Raw genomic sequence first — 15,850 nt, 5'->3', positions numbered from 1 at the left:
TCGCAGTAATCCATCAGGTTATGAAGCGCAGGGCTGTGGGCTGGGTGAGCTCTGTGCTGTCAGCTGCACTTGGGAGTGCTAAATTCCAGCAGGAGGGCAGGGAGGAGTCAGGGCAGAGCTCTGCCAGCACTGCCAGGACATCTACCCGGGGTCACAGGGACAGGTGCTTTAAGGACAGCCTCTGGCCTCCAGTGCCCAGGAGGCTCAGCACGGTGAGCAGTGCCTTGCTGGTGGCAGTGGCACCCAGGTCAGGCCACCTGCGGTGCCCCAGGTGTGTCGGTGTTGTGGGTGAATTTTGCAGCTTTCCTTGCACGGCTGGTGTTTGGGCTGTGGAAGGAGCTCACTGCACTTTGCAGCCCCGTGGTATCAGCCAGCGTGACCAGCATCACCCGAGCTAGCCACTAAATTGTCCTGCCCAAGCCCCAGACTTTGCTCCTGATGTGTCCTGCCTGCCTCTCTGCCAGGTGCTGCTTCTGCCTGGAGCCTTGTTAATGGTTTTCCTTCCATGGGCCTGAAATTTCAATCTCAATTACTTTCAGCTGCACTTCTCTGAGAACTGTGCTTCCACAGTACATGCTAAATTGTTTGGAAGGACTACATATGCCTCAGGATCAAAATGCAACAGGAAACGTCAGCAGCATGTCTAAATAAACATCTCTGTCTCTCTTACAAGAGTGTTTAGCAGCTCCGTTGGCAGATGTTTCTATAAAATGTTAAATACTGTGCTTTCCAATCCTCCAAACTGTTTGTAATGAAGCAAATAGCAAAGGACAGGGAAACCAGCTGAGGAAGGTATGGCAAAGAATGGGAGAGCCCTAAAGAATTAGAGGTTCTGTAGAATCAAAAAGTGAAAGTGGGTCCTGGGAATTAGTGTTTCATTGATAATGGTGGGGTTTAAAATCCTTTATTACTGAAGTGCTTTGGTTCACATGTGTAAAAGTACAGAAGGCAATAGGTCAGTTTTACGCAAGTAAGGGGCTTTGTGACTAATGTCTGATTTTAATGTATTGAGAGTTTTCTATGAGCATTTTTGTATCAGTAGCCTGACTTAACGAGTTTTTGAAGTGTAAAACCTGAACAGAACTTAGTGATCTATTTTGTGGGTTGTTTTTGTAGTTGTTGTTTTGTCTGGAGGGATTTTTTTCCCTTGTGCATCCCTTGCATCTTACAATGCTTTTTTGTTTCTCTACTTTTACTTTGGGGTGCTGGGGGAAACAAGGGACTTACTCTTTTTCAGTTCCTCGTTGTGTCTTCTGTCTCTTCATTCCTTCATCCCACAATATGTTTCAATTTAAGGTCAGGATATCACTTGTTTAAGCACTTGTCAGTGACTTTGCTGGCTGGGGCAGTGACGAACACCTCTTGCCCTGCTTGCCAAGCTCAGCTGTCCCTGCGTGGTGCCAGGGCTGCTGCTGCTGAGCTGGGGCAGCAAACTGGTCCAGTTTGCTGTGCTGCTGCCCAGATGTTTGTGCTGCTGTCCAGGTGTTTGTGCTGCTGCAGCAGCAGGGACCCATCAAGGAATTCTGAGTTGTCTCTCGGTGCCTTCATCATTCCTGGTAAAGGAAAAGGCTTTCTCAAGGTCATTCTCAGCAGGTTTGGGCACAGCTGGGAAGGGTGGCAGGGATGGGACATGGCCTTGCACCAGCACCTCCTCACTGCCCACAGAGACAATTAGCACCTTCCTTCTAATCTCCCTGGGTGCTTCTGCAGGCTCTTTTTCTTCCAAATGCTTTAAATGCCAGACCTGCGATACTGTCAAGTACCAGAAAGCGAGATTAGATAAGGGGAAGTAGCAAGTGTGTGCTGAGAGCCGGTGGAGGTTGCCTGAATGGAGCCTTTGCATGGGGACAGCTCTGGGCTCTGTGTCCCGTGTTCCTTGGCTCTGGAACCACTTGCCAGGTTTCAGGCTTGAGGCAAGTGCTGGATCCTGCATTAGGATGCACAGGCCAAGCAGTAGGGCTGGAGCTGGGAGAAGGCACTGGGCTGGCAGTGGTATCACTGCAAAATTGAGGAGGGGATAATTGGCTTGTTCCATAAAGCCAGCTGGGAGTGAATAAAAACAGGTCAGGCTCAGAACAAGGCTGGATAGGTTGTCTGTATTTTCTTAAACTGTAATAGGCATTTGGTCTGATTACTCAGTGATTCCTGGGGGTTTTTTGAGTTGGCATAAACTAAGATCATGATGGTTCTCTCTTCTCCACCACTGTAACTTTCCTTGTCTCAGTGGAGTTCACAGCTGCATAAAACCATGTAGGTGAATGCAGAATTGGATGGTAGATGGGATATGAGACATCCCACTTGTTCTCTTGAACAGATTGCAATTCATGCTGTTACCTAAGTATTCTCACTTCCTTACTGCCAAATCATCCCTGAAATGCTAGAAACTGAAACTAGAAGAATCTAGTGCATTGAGTCCTGGTAGCAGGAGAGGACGGAGTGGCCTGTGCCATGGCTGGGAGGCCAAGCTTTAAGAAATTCTAAGCCATGGAATAATATGTTGGTTTTATCTGCTCTGTGGTGCCAGGAGAATGTCATGGAAGAGTGAATATATAGAGGTGGAAAAACAGGGTTTTTTAAATTTACAGATTAGTTTTGGGGCAGGAGAAGTGTGATACCCTCTGCTTCAAACCTACCCCAAGAAAAACATTTTGCATTTTTGTTTGATTTTGTTTGTGGGATTTGTTTGTTTTTTTTCTGTTGGCAATGCTTTCTGCCAAAACAAATGCTTACCTGTGTCTTATCTGCATGAGAAATTCTCAGCCCTTCTATTGCCCTGAAGTCACTAAACTGGCCCTGTGTTTGCAGCCTGCTGAGCTGGCTTTGCAAAGGCTGAAGAGATTTGGAGTCTGTGCTGCTGCACTGATATGTCACTTTATCTGTCAGCCAGGAGTCTCTTCTGTCCTCTTTGTATACACATGCCCATGCTGGCCAGATGGTGCTGGATTTGGGTGCCATCCAAAGCACTGCATTAGAAAGGCCAGGTTATGTGTCGTATTTCAAAAGCCAAGAAGTGCTGCCAGTTCTGCTCCTCTGGTAAAAAACCAGCTTGACTTAATATATTGATCGTGTTGTCCTTGCTATTCTCAAGCTGATTTCATCTAAGACACTCAAAGGAATATAAGGTTGAAGCTGTACAGATACCACCTGTTGCCCACTCTGTAGCAAATAGCTGCATTTGCACATACTGTGTGTCCTAGAAAAATCTGCTCTCTACCACCACCACTAAACCCTTCCCAGTGCCAGAAGGAGATTTTGACAGTGTTTGACTGTTGGTTCTCCTGCAGCACAGTATGATTAGGAGCTGTGAGATGAAGATTTGCCAGAGAACTGATGTTTGATTTGCGGTGAGCTGCTTTGCATTTGTTAATTTCTCATTTTGTAGAAATAGAGGTCAAAATGCTGATTCCCTTTGTGTTGTACTTTAAGAATTGCTAATGAGAAAAGCTTGATAAAAGCCAAATTGTGATGTTATTTATAAATTATGAAAGAACTTTCCCTCACCTTCTCAGCATGCCTTTTTTTTTTTTTCTTTTTTCTTTTTTTCCTTTTTTTTTTTTTTCTTTTTTTTTTTTTTTTTTTTTTCCTAGAGGCAGACTTTTGCTAATGGGATGTGAAAGCCACAAACCCCATTCTGTATCAATAAGAGAGTCGGGTGGAGAGAGAGATGGGGAATTAAGTGCCATTAAGCATGTGTTAATTAACATGGCCCTGCACTCCCCGGTTGCTGCCTTCTGTGGGATGGGTGCACACTGAAGCCGGTTTTTCTGGTTTTTAAAGCCTTTCTATTGTCAGCCCGGGTCTGGAAGGTTTATGAATACACTTGCCTCTGATATATTTGCAAAGAGAGTGCTGGTGTCTCAGTCACCTGCTTTTTCAGATTCTGCTGAAATCTGAGAACTAATGCTTACAATTTTGCTCGGTCACAGTGGGGAACTTGAGAAAACCGGATCCTTCACTGGAAACAAACACCTCAAAACCCCTGTGTTTTTAAACCCCTTTCTGCTTTAGTGAGCACTTCTGTTCTGATGTGTGAAATTTCCCCTTGTGCCCTTCTATCAGCTTTTTGAAACGGAGTACTCTTGATATTATCTTTTTATCAGCAGTTTTTTCTGTCACAGGGCTCCCTGAATTCCTTGACAGGAGCTGCTTTGCACACAAAAGCGAGATTATCAAAGCTCCAGGAGAGACGCTGCGACCCGTTGGGTGCCGGGTTTGGGAACAGCACCGAGCACCGCGGGGGCAGAGCTGGAGGATTCTGCAGCATCCCGGGGCACTTTGTGTCTTAGCAACAGCCTCCCGAGATGGAGGTGGCAGAGGGGACCAGCCTGCTGCCCCCCAGCATCTCCCTGCTCTGCTGCCAGGCTCTCCTCCTCGGCTGAAGTGCTGCTGCCCCGGTGTGATGTGCTGAGGGCACCAGGAGTGCCCTGCTTACAGCTGTGATGGAGATTAGATCTTTATTAGCAAACAGGAGTTGCAAGATGCTTTTATAGATTTTTGTCGTCTTGACAGTTCTTTGTGTTGTTGCACGTTTGAGCTGTGCCTCAGCTTTTACTTGATTTTATGAGCAGGTTTTAAAACAACTTTTAGACCAAGTATCTCATACATGAAGTGTACTTGTTCCCTGTTGCTTGTGCTGTTGTAGGGTTGTTAGGCAGTGTGTGTGTACAATATAATTGCCATGTCAGTTTTTTTTGTTTCTGGTTATCTGCATAAGGAAGCAGAGAGCTGGTGGAGATGTCAGCTGTGATGTGGGTTATTAAGAATTACAAGACAGAAGCAATCACAAAAAAACCCTGCTTCCACACAGGCTGTTCCCCAGAGTCTCTGGTTGCATCTGTTCCATCTTAACCTTCTCGCATTGACTGGTTTTTTGGTTCTTGCCAAAGGGTTATGCCTGTTTGAACAAATAAATGCTGGGTACTGCATCTGTATTTCTCTCTCTGCGCTGTTTACTGTTGACAAGGTGCTGTGAACAGTAAATGAGAGGCAAAGTTGAACTCTCAGATGTACAAGAATCAGATGTTCAAGTGCTCTTAACTAATTTGAGTGGGTCACCAGGGATGAAAGGTGCTGCTCTCTACCGTGTTTTAATTCCCTACTGTGTTTCAAAGTTGAGGGCTACCAGCAAATGGAAAACTTTGCATGAATGCCCCTTTCTTTAGTCTCTGACTGGCAAAGTCTTGTTTGAGTAAGGAATAAAACTGTCCTACAAGCCAGCCAGCCTTCAGTTTCGGTCTGGGAAGTGCAGGTAGATGTTTCTGTATCTGAAAGCTAAGCATTATGAGAAACTTGCAATTTAGCATGGGAATTGAGGAAATGGTTGCAGAGAGACAGAGCTTAGCACCTCTTGGTTGGGGGAAGACTGAGGTTCTCTAAGCATGATGGAGAGAGTGTGAAAGCCGATGAAAACTTGGAGCTCTGGGTTTGGTGCGGGAGCGTGGCGCGAGTGACAGCAGGGCTCTGTCCCTGCAGTGGGTCCTTGTCCCGGCAGCTCTGCCTGCCCCGGGCTGTGTTTGACATGCTTGGATGAGTGGATCACATCATTCCCGCTCTGCACGTGTTCTCCTCGCTGCAGCTTGCTGGGTTTGTTCGCTTCTATGCTTTAATTGTCTGCTGTCCTCGTTGGGTGCTGCTTGGTCGCTTCTTCCTTCACAGCAAGGGAGACTAACCAGGGGAATCACACAGGCTCCTTTTCCTCGGGAACAGTAATGGATGTGCTGATTTATCTGTTCCTTCTTGGATGGCCTGGTGCAAGCTGATGTGCCCAGGAACTGGTGGTGTCATTTGTCAGTCTCTCTTCCCATTAGCACTGCACTTGCCCTCCCTTTCTTGCTTTCAATTTCATGTCCCGGAGGAAACCAGGCTGGAAATGAGAATGAAATACAAGTTTCCTTCTTAAAAAGAAAATAAACCAAACCTTAAGGTCTTCCTATTTGGAATGTGATGGGATTGGAGTCCTATCTCTTACCCTTTGAAAATCCCAGCTGGAATTATTTAATGTCAAAGCCTGGAATTTCCCAGTGTGAAATCCATGGCTGGCTAAGGATGCACTGGGGATTAGAGAGACATCACTTTGCCAGGGTAGCGTTGCTGTCACTGCAGGAGACCTCAGTCACACAAAGGGACATTGCTGGTCTGTCCTGCTTCAAAGCTGAATCTTGGGGATGAGATTCCTCAATTCCCATTGAGGTTACATGCTGTGTGACTGACAGCTGGATGGGGGCAGAATAAACCAGAGCGAGTAACACTTTGCACTGCCTGGGAATAGAGAGGGACATGAGCAAAACATAATCTGCTGATTTTCGTGTGTGATAAGAGGATAGTTTGCTAGTGCACATCCAAAATTTCCCTGAGATATCTGCTGGGTGATTTTGCTCATTTGGCTGCATGATAGAAGAGTCAGATGATTACAATAATTTAATCTACCCCACAATTACAATAAAATAAAAATCTATGTTATGGGGCCCTGATGTCTTGCAAAGCTTTAGCTTACATAACAGCACTCTCCTTAGGAGAAGTCTCTAAGTTTTGTAGGATGTCTTCTCAAAATCAAAGTAGTTGTATAAAGAAAAAACAGCATATTTAAACAGGATACTAGGTAACCACTAAATGGTTTTTTGTCCCTCTGATCAAGGATGAATATTTTAAGTAGGCATCAATGTCTGTATTAGGGATCTATAAAGGGCTTAAGTAAAACAGAAGCTGGTGGCTGGATGTGCACTGACTGGTGAGGTGTTAACAAGGTGTTGTTTCTGAGACTCATAAATCAGCAGTGCTTTAGGTGATGGGGGAGAGAGAAGAGCAGCTCTAAAAGCATAACCTTGCTGGCCTCTTTTTCTAAACTGTTGATCTATCTATAAAAGAGGATTTGCCCTGCTGTTGTAATAAGAGTGATAATATATGTGTAATTAGAATTTAATAATTATTTGTGCGACTGGATCTGCTGCATAAGCCGGTTCAAGTGATTGTGTAACCTTTGCATTGTGTTCATTATCTAATGTTAAAATAACAGCTGGAAGTTGAGAGACTGACATGCAGTTTTAAAATTACAGAGCTTGAAATTGCTGCTGTCTGTAAACATATGAAAATCTATTAATGACCTTTGAGCTCTCTGACTGAAAATGTTTTGTAACATAGAACACATTAAAATTGCCTGCTACTGTAGTGTTTCCCATTTCTCAGCAATTGCCTAGGATATAAATGAATGTTTTGCCTCTGCCACAGATATCAGACTGTTTGAAACTATTCTAGGATGCCCTAAGGATATATTGAAACATTTGGCTGCTCATTGTTTGTTCAAGCAAACCAGTTATAGAAGAGCTGCTCGGGAGCGCGTGGTGTGCTGAGCCCCTGGATGTGGGAGGACATCTCTGCTGGCCACACTGACAGCTGCAGCCTGCACTGTTCAATGCATCTCTCCAGCAGCACATGAGCAGCAGCAGGGGTGCCCAGGGTGCCACAGATGCACTGTCCCGGGCTTTTCATCAGCACATGTGACATTTAGATGGTTAGAAAGGCATCTCTCTCTGCTAGAAGTCATCCTGCTCAGAGCTTTCCCCCTAGGTTGCAGTAATGTGCTATGGGCAGCAGTTTCTGGAGGAGGCTGGCTTCTGCATATTTCCTCTTGTTGAACCATTTCTATTTCTTGTCGTTTGTTTCCCAGCCAGAAGAAAACTACCAGAGGACTAATTATTGAATACACGTTCTAGAGCTCATGACAGCTGAACTGCAAATTGTTGCCTACCACTGAGGGCAACTGCAGAGTTGGTAAAAAAATGCCTCTAGTGTCATGGTGCTTAAACATAAATTAATTTATAACGCAGCCCCAGGGATCAGGATATGGCTGTTTTTATTTCTGGAGACTCTCACCCCTACAGCAGAGTTGGCAGGAGCGAGTGAGCAAGCGCTCCTCTCTCCTGGTGTGTCAAACTGCAGAGCTCTGCTGGAGCTGAGGAGCGTTCACCCCTCTGCTCTGCAGCAGCACTGGGAGCTGCACCCTTCCTGGAAGGTGGAAATAAAGAGTGTAGGCTGGGAGCAGAGTCCCAAAACGTCTGCAGTTACTGCTACACTGAATGTGCTCACCGTGTGGGAGATACGTCTGGAGCTTTCATGCTGTAGGTGCTACTGCCTTAAGAGCAGTGCATTTTTCATGGCTGTGTTTTAAAAGTATGTACCATGAAGTGAACGTGTGGTGGAATACTAAAAAATAGAGAAAAGCTTCGTATTTAGCAGGTGGAAGCCTTGAATTACTTTAGAAATCAGGCTGAGGTTCTTGAAGTCATGGCCAAGCTACCTAAGGTTATAGCTGTAGCTCTTCAGTCTGAGTATGGAGCTACTCACATGGGAGTCAGTACAATCATACTGAGGTTGTTGTGTATTTCACACTGTGAAGATCAACACTTTACATGCAGGAGTATAGATGGAGGAGAGCAATTTAGGCCCCTGCCTTTGGTAAATGAGCCATGTGTCCAGTCCATCTGCCCAGGCTCAGCTTGGCTTAACTCCATTTCCAGAGTCCAGCTCATGGAAGCATGACATCCCCCTCAGCAGAGGTGGAAGCAGTTGGGTTTTCTCCTTTTGTTTTTAATTTTAAAGAGAGATACAGTATTTCTAAGCATTCCTGTCTATTGTAATAAATAGGCTGGAGGCATCTTTACACAGCATTGTGTTTCTGGTTTTATCTGACTAGCTTAGCTGAAAATTGGTAATGATGAATGCATCCAGCTGCCACACCAGTTTGTGCTGGTAGGATCTTCATGCTTTTTCCTTTGGCAGCTTAGGGCCAGCTGGGGACTGGAGGTTGTGTTACCTTTCTGGTAAGACTGGAAATGAGGGATGAAATGGTCACATCTGGCCTTAGAGAAGGAGCTGCTTCTTCAGGTCCTGATTCTGCCACTTGGTGGGAGCTGTTTGAATTCAAGGAGTGCCTGTTTGAATAATCTGGGGAGAGGGAAATTAGTTCAGATTAGGTGTTTAAAGGCTGCTCTGTTAAGAAGCATGTGTTTGCTAGCTGTCAGCAGTGAGGGCTCAGTGGTGTCCTTGGATATTGGCACACTTGTGTCTTCCCAAAACACTGATATGGAGTGCGTGCCTGAGTGTGTCACTCTGCTTACTTGCTGAATACCCATGGAAGTTACATGAGATTGATGGCCCCAGGTCACATTCTTCAAGATGGGGATGTTTTGCACAGTCTGTCATTGTGGGATGCTGGGCAATGTGGTGCTGCTGCCATTCCTGATGGGTCCCTTGGGAAGGAGCTCCTGGGAGGATGGGAGTTTGCAGAAGGATGTGCTCCCTGCGCAGCCGTCACACCTGGCAGTGCAGCGATCAAATCAGCTGGAGAAGGTGCTGTCTGACAGGCACAAGCTCTTTGCAGCTTTTTTGTACACTACATGAACCAGGCAGGCTGAGCTTCCAATCTTGCCTGAAAGCAGCTTTAGCCAAAATGTACTTTTTTATCTGCAGTGAAAGCTGGGCAGGGTGGCCTGCTGGTGCCTGGGCAGCAGCACCTTTCAGCACTCCTGCAGGCTGTAAAAGCTGGGCAGGCTGCACTTGCAATATGCCTCATTTCATCTACCTGAAAATGGTGCCCCAGCTTCCCTTCAATCATTTAAGCTCCCTTGCTCTCTGACACACTTTCCGCTGACAGTAATTCTGCGAGCACTCGTCGGGCATTTACTGCCATCACTGGAGGAAATACTGATGGCTTAAAATGGGATCATTTCCTTTCTGATGGACAGCAAGCACCTGTGGGAGTTCTAATAGCTGTGCAGTGTCTGTGGGTAGGCAGCGAGGAAGACGAGTGCAGTTCTCTGCAGCGAGGCGCCTGCAGGCTCCAAGGAGGAAATTGGAGGAGAGGGAGAAAGTCACAGCTGGCTGCCCATGGAGCCCGTGGAGTGCAGCTTCAAATCCCAGAGATTTTGTGTATCCACCTCCCCGATGGGTGGTGGTCGACAGGGGTTTATACCAAAAACATGGGCAGCCCTATGCTGACATTACTGCGGATTTCCTTGGCCTCTTGCTAAAGTGAAGGTGTTTGCTGCATGCGTTCTTACTTTTATTGTCCCCTAAATGAGTGTTAAACACTCTGTTTCCATGTATTTCCTACTACTGTGGAAGGAGAGGACTGGATTTTTCCTTAAGTAATTGAAAAAAGGAAGGGAGCAGTATCACCCCCTTTCTCCTCAATATTTAAAAACAATTACTGCTCAGCACTATATCATTATTTATTCAGGTCACATGCAAACAAAAAGAGCAATCAAAGCCTTGTAAATTCAACGTGGATTGAAGTGCATTTAAAAGAACAGTGAACTGACCTTCTTTTTTGTAATTTTTGACTATGTTTTATTGAAGTAACATTTGTCCAAGCTTTCTGTACATGATACCGTGTCTTTGAGGTCCTACAAGCAAAGGTCTTAATTCTTAGGAGACATAACAGTGGGAGTTCAGCAGAGTATGGCAGCTTGCTCTTCAGCTATTCATAGGTGACAGGAACATATCCTCTGGTAATAAATGTGAGTGTTTCAATTACAGTAAGTTTCTTGGTTCATCCACTTGTATTTTTAAGTTAAATCGTGTATCATAAACCCGCAAACCAGTGTCGGCTTCAAATGTCTTAACATTTCCAAATCTGTCTTGTCAAAAAGTCTTCTTATTCTTGAGCTAAACATGTGACAGGGTCAGAGCAAATGTGATGCATTTTAAAAAGCAGGACCCAAACTCATCTGGAATATGTCAGCTGTGAAAGGAGAATTGCAGTCCAAGGTTAAACAAGCAAGGATTTCATTTGCAATCATTTTAATTGATATTGATTGCGCTTCTTGAATGTCGGGTCAAAGCAAAAAAGTCACTTCAGATCTAGACTCTTGTTTCTGCCTTTTAAAACAGCTTTAGTGTCTTTGGCTGAGAGGCTGGGGGTGCTTGAGTTATGTTTGCAGTGAAGTTCGCAGTGGGGGAGAAGAGAGGGCTGGGAAGTAAAACAAACAAGCGTGTGTTATATTACAGCAGAAGTGAGAACTTCCCCATCGGTGGAAATGGAGCCGATGGTGGGGCATGCCAGCAGCCTGCTCCCCAAGTGCCCTGGGCTCAGACACACTCTGGGACAGGAGTCTGGGCTGGCCTCCTGCTGGGGGCTTCCAGCAAGGAGCCACAGTGCTGAGCTGTGGGCATCCCTCCTTCCCCACCCTTCCATCTGCCATCCCTCCTTCCCCACCCTGCCGGCCCTCCTTCCCCACCCTGCCGGCCCTCCTTCCCCACCCTGCCATCCTTCCTTCCCCACCCTGCCATCTGCCATCCCTCCTTCCCCACCCTGCCATCCCTCCTTCCCCACCCTGCCCACCCCACCCTGCCATCCCCCCTTCCCCACCCTCCCTGGCCTCACTGCCAGCAAACTCTGCCCACAGCTCTCCAGGGCAGAGCTCAAACTTCTCCCCTCTCCCACTGCTACATGTGCTTCTAGTAATTTTCGAGGTCTCCAGTTGTGTTTGCTGCCTGTTCACCCTGCTGAGTTCAAATTCAGTCAGATTGGTGTAGTGCTACCTGATGCCCTTCAGTAGTCCTTTTTTATCCTTTTTCTTCCTTATTTTTTCACCTAATTTAATTTGCCTTTTGGCTATTCATCTCTTCTTGTGCTGGCTCCTGTTCTTGTAGTGGTTTCTCTCTCTACAGATCTATCTTCAAATCTATACTTTAAAGTTAGTCTTTCATGTACATTTTTTATGTATATCTCCAATATTATCTTTCCATTTGAATTACTGTCTCCTGTGTCCCCTTTATGCAAATAAATGGACAGTAGGTTTGTGTTAGTAGTGATCCTGTCTATTTGTAATGTATTTTGTCTGCTTAGAAAGTACGAGAACATTGTCAGCAATTGTTTCTGTGGTGCTGTTCTATAAACTATCAGGTCAGTAGAAATATTTAAAAAATCACCTACTTAAAAATCTGTTTCAGATCCTTTCTGAGCCGGGATCTTTCCCTGAACTATTAAACAAACACATTTGATAACCCTACTGCTAATTGCATGATAGAGTTGATACAAGGATAGATGGTGCTGAGATCCTCAAGAGCTTTTCCATTGCAATTTTTTGAGAGAAGCTGGAGGCAGAAGCGTGGACAAGCAGGTTCAGTTTCAGAGGCAGTGGTGTTTTTCATTTCCTTTGTGTGGATCCTTCTCCTGTGTGATGTTGGGTAGGATATTTCGCATTGCCCAACTTAAGGAATAAGTGCTGCAGTGAAGAGAGAAGCTGCAGGCTGTCTTCCTTCTGGGAAATCAGCCCATGTAATCTTCTGCAGTTGGCAGAGGCAGTCTGGCAGGAGTGGAGTGTAACCAGTCCTTGGCTGAGCCTCGCAGTGTCCGATGGGCCCTGGGGACGGGGGATTGTAATGGACTTGATTTTGCACCAGGGCTGCATTTTGAACTGATGCTCGAGGCCTAAGGATAGTTATTTTATTTTCTGTAGGTGTTATTTTTACCCTCTGCATCCCAGCAGCAGACTCGAGGGTTTTCATCTAGCTGTGTGGGTTTTGGACATTTCCTTCAGGTTCTTTAAGTGTTCCCTGTGTATGAAAGGTATTTACAACCACAGCCTTCCCCTGCACACTTTCTGAGATCTCAGAGCTGTGTAAATTCAGAGGATTAAGGCTGAGTTTGAGCTGGGCTGAGCAAACAGGCAGCGAAAACTCCAGCCAGTGGATGGCTGTGGGATGTGAGCTTGTGCCAGGATCCTCCAGGGCTAATCATTATTTCCTGATCAAACACAAAACGTGGAGTCCATTGTGCAGAAGTGTCTTGCTGTGGCATTTTAGGGGTAAGAACAGTCTCATTCCAGAGCTGAGGGCTGTGCAGCCACATTATTCCCAGCTGTACTTACAAACTGGGTTGTGTGTACCTTGAGTGTCTTTGGAGATTGCAGCTGTGCCTTGGTGGCAGAAGAAAAATGGCTTTTCAGGAAGGAGTGTTGCAAGTGATTCAGGGTTCCTGCCAGATCCGCTGCAAGCAGAGGTGCAGTTGCATAACCAGCTTGGCCTGATAGTGATGGAAAAGAATCACAAAGGTTTTTATAGTGGACTCCCAAAATCTGTTGCAGGGCCAGCATGGGTTGCCAGCCTTTGCCAGGGTCTTTGTCAGTGAATCTCCACAGCTGCTGGTGTGTGAGGTAGTCCAGGGGGAGCTGGAGGAGGTACCACAACCCCATTTTCCATGAAGTGTTCTTTGCTGTCTGTACATCCAAATAAACAAATAGGGAGATAGAATCTGTGTGTTTCATGGAGTAACTGCCAGAAAAGAGGCTCTGAAGTGAGGCCTAATTCTTCCTTATCTGTAACCATGCAGCCAATTAGAACCATCTGCACTCTGTCTGCAGCCCAGACAGACAAGGGGGCTGCAGATGGAGAGGCTGTAGCCTGCCCTGGAAGGTGTCAGAGAAATTCTGAAGTGAGGACAGGTAGGAGACAGTCCTGGAAGCAATGAGTAGTAAGGAATAAAACAGTTTTCTGTATTCTAAAGCAAGATTTAGCAGTCTTTTTTTCTGGAACCGAGAAGAGAGAATGGGCCTGGACCCACCAGCCTTCGCTGGGGAAGGGGATTTAGTGGAGCTGTGGCAGGAAAGGTGGTCAGCTCTGCAGACCTGGGTTGGGCAGAAACCACAAGGCTGATGTGAAGACCTGCTGACTTTGGGGTCTGACTTCAGGTGCTGTCACTGTGTGAATCTGCAGGTTTTACCTGATGTGCAGAGGGTGAAAATACCTGCTACTCTGGGCTTGCCTTGGGGGAAAGGCTCCAGTGGGGCAGTTTGTCAGGAGGCCAGCCTCACCTGCAGGTTGGGGTTTCTGGGCTGAAGTCTGTCAAGGTGCATCAATAAACGTCCCCTCTTGTGATGTCCTGTATATTCTGGATGTGCTTAAATTTTCCAGCAATTGCCTGTGCACAAGCACAGATGCACATCCAAAAATAGTACGCTCTTGTGCTAAGTGAGGTCCCCAACTTGGAGGTCATAAACTTTAGTAAAAGAGCAATCACTGGAAGGCTCTTTTAGTAGAGGAAATAGAAAGGAAACAAAGGAGGCAAGAACAGAAACTCCATTAGCCCCCTCCTGCTCTGTGCCTGAGGCTGCAGAGGTCTGCATTTAGCAGCCCAGAGAAGAGCCTGCTGTCACCCTCTGTCAGCAGGGACATGCTGAGCTCAGTGTCCTGCCTGCCCAGGAAAAATCCTGTGGGCTGTGTCCTCTGCTGAAGCTGGGAGAAAAGGGACTCTGGAGCAGGTTTTCTTGTCACACAAACGTGGCTTTGTCCCTGTGGCTGCCCCAGGTCTCCCTCCACTGTCCCCCTCTGGAGGCAGGAGCAGCCTTGGCCTTGGGGCTTAATTCAGGGCTGTTTGGAAAGTGCTTGAGATTCTTGGATGGCACTACAAGCGAATGAATTATTTCCTTGGCTTTGATCCAGCTATAACTGTATTTCATGAATTAATTTTGCTAGTAGCTCAGCAGTGAGACAAGCCTTAAATCTCCAGACAAAATAGGGATGAAAAGCTGCATTTCGAAGTAGGGAATTTTATAGGATTCAGTAAGGAAAAAAAATGGAGATTTGTAGACCAGTTCTATGGCGAAAGGAATCATCTGAAAACCTGCAGTGAATGTGCTGTGGGTACCAAGGGAAGACTTTCCCTAAAGCATTAACAGAGACCCAACCACCACGTGAAACCAGATTGAGTTTAAAGCAAAATGGTCATTTATTGGCTTTGAAGGCATCTTTAGAAATGAATATTGCCCCTCAAGCAGGAGTGCACGATTTGCTGGTGCTCTCAGGTGGTGGCATTTCTCTGTCCCCCAAACTCCTTTCTCCCCTATCAGGGGTCATCTTATGCAGCATCTTCCTTGCGCCTGCTGTCACATCACAAGGTGCATCTGCCTTTGTGAAGAAGTGCATGTTTGTGGCGATTCCTGTTTCCAATGTTTTGCTGAATATCAGTTAGCAGATACCATTTCCACGTGACAAGTTTTTGATTAGTTGCTGAAGATTAGCCATTTGATTTTTATCTCAGTAGCTTCCCAGTAAACAGCACAATATGACCTTCTTCAATTGGCATCTTGAACTGGTGCTTTAAAGTGTTACCTTTAAACTGAAAATCAAAGTGAGCAACTAAACATTGATTTATATTCCTTTGTCATTCATGGGTAATAATGTCAGACAGGTATTTTCCTTGCTCTTTCCCTAATAATGGAATAGGCAAGCTGAGCTGTGTTCTGTGCTCCAAGACAGTGCTAGTTATTTTAATTTTGGTGGAAGAGTTGTATCTTTGGAGGTTTTCAACTTGATATATTTGGGTGTGCTCTAAGAGGAGCCTCCAGCCCCACAGGACTCTGTGCAAGGTGTACAGAGGTTAGGTGCTGGCTGATTCTCTGGGAGCCTGGGCTGGAACTGGAAACAGCTGTATTTTATTGCCTTGGTTCTAATTTCAATGTGTCTGTGACCCTAAAGTGCCAATGCATCATCTCACTTCCCAGGGAAGGGTAACTTTAAACAAGTGACTGATTTGGAGTGGAATCAGCATGTTGCACACTGAGGCAGTCAATTCACTAATTAAAGAAGAGGGGGAGGAAGTAATCTGGAGCAATCAGCAGGGCATTTCATTCCAGTTCCTAATTTTCTTTTTTTGTTGGGCTTCAGTTTTTGAGAGAGTAGAGAGCTAATGATTTTCACGAGCTCTTTTGCGTACTGAAGGTGTGTGCATTGATGTGAGCAGTTGTATTGTGATCTCCATTCATGTAAGAAACAAATACCTGTCATGTAACTGCTTGAATCAAAAGCAAGGCATTTAGAAAAATACCTGTGGCTGAGTTTTGGCATAATAAGC

The 15,850-nt window shown here is 45.8% G+C and overlaps 1 protein-coding gene across 17 annotated transcripts in view; it reads left to right on the top strand.

The window, feature by feature from the left end:
* FBRSL1 (fibrosin like 1) overlaps nt 1-15,850 on the top strand; it is a 501,938-nt gene that overhangs the window by 117,433 nt on the left and 368,655 nt on the right. The window lies entirely within an intron of this gene.

The sequence above is a fragment of the Lonchura striata genome, chromosome 18, assembly GCF_046129695.1.
Source record: "Lonchura striata isolate bLonStr1 chromosome 18, bLonStr1.mat, whole genome shotgun sequence".
Lineage (NCBI taxonomy): Eukaryota > Metazoa > Chordata > Aves > Passeriformes > Estrildidae > Lonchura > Lonchura striata.
Note: the sequence above shows the minus strand (reverse complement) of the source record. Positions and strands in the feature narration are given on the sequence as shown.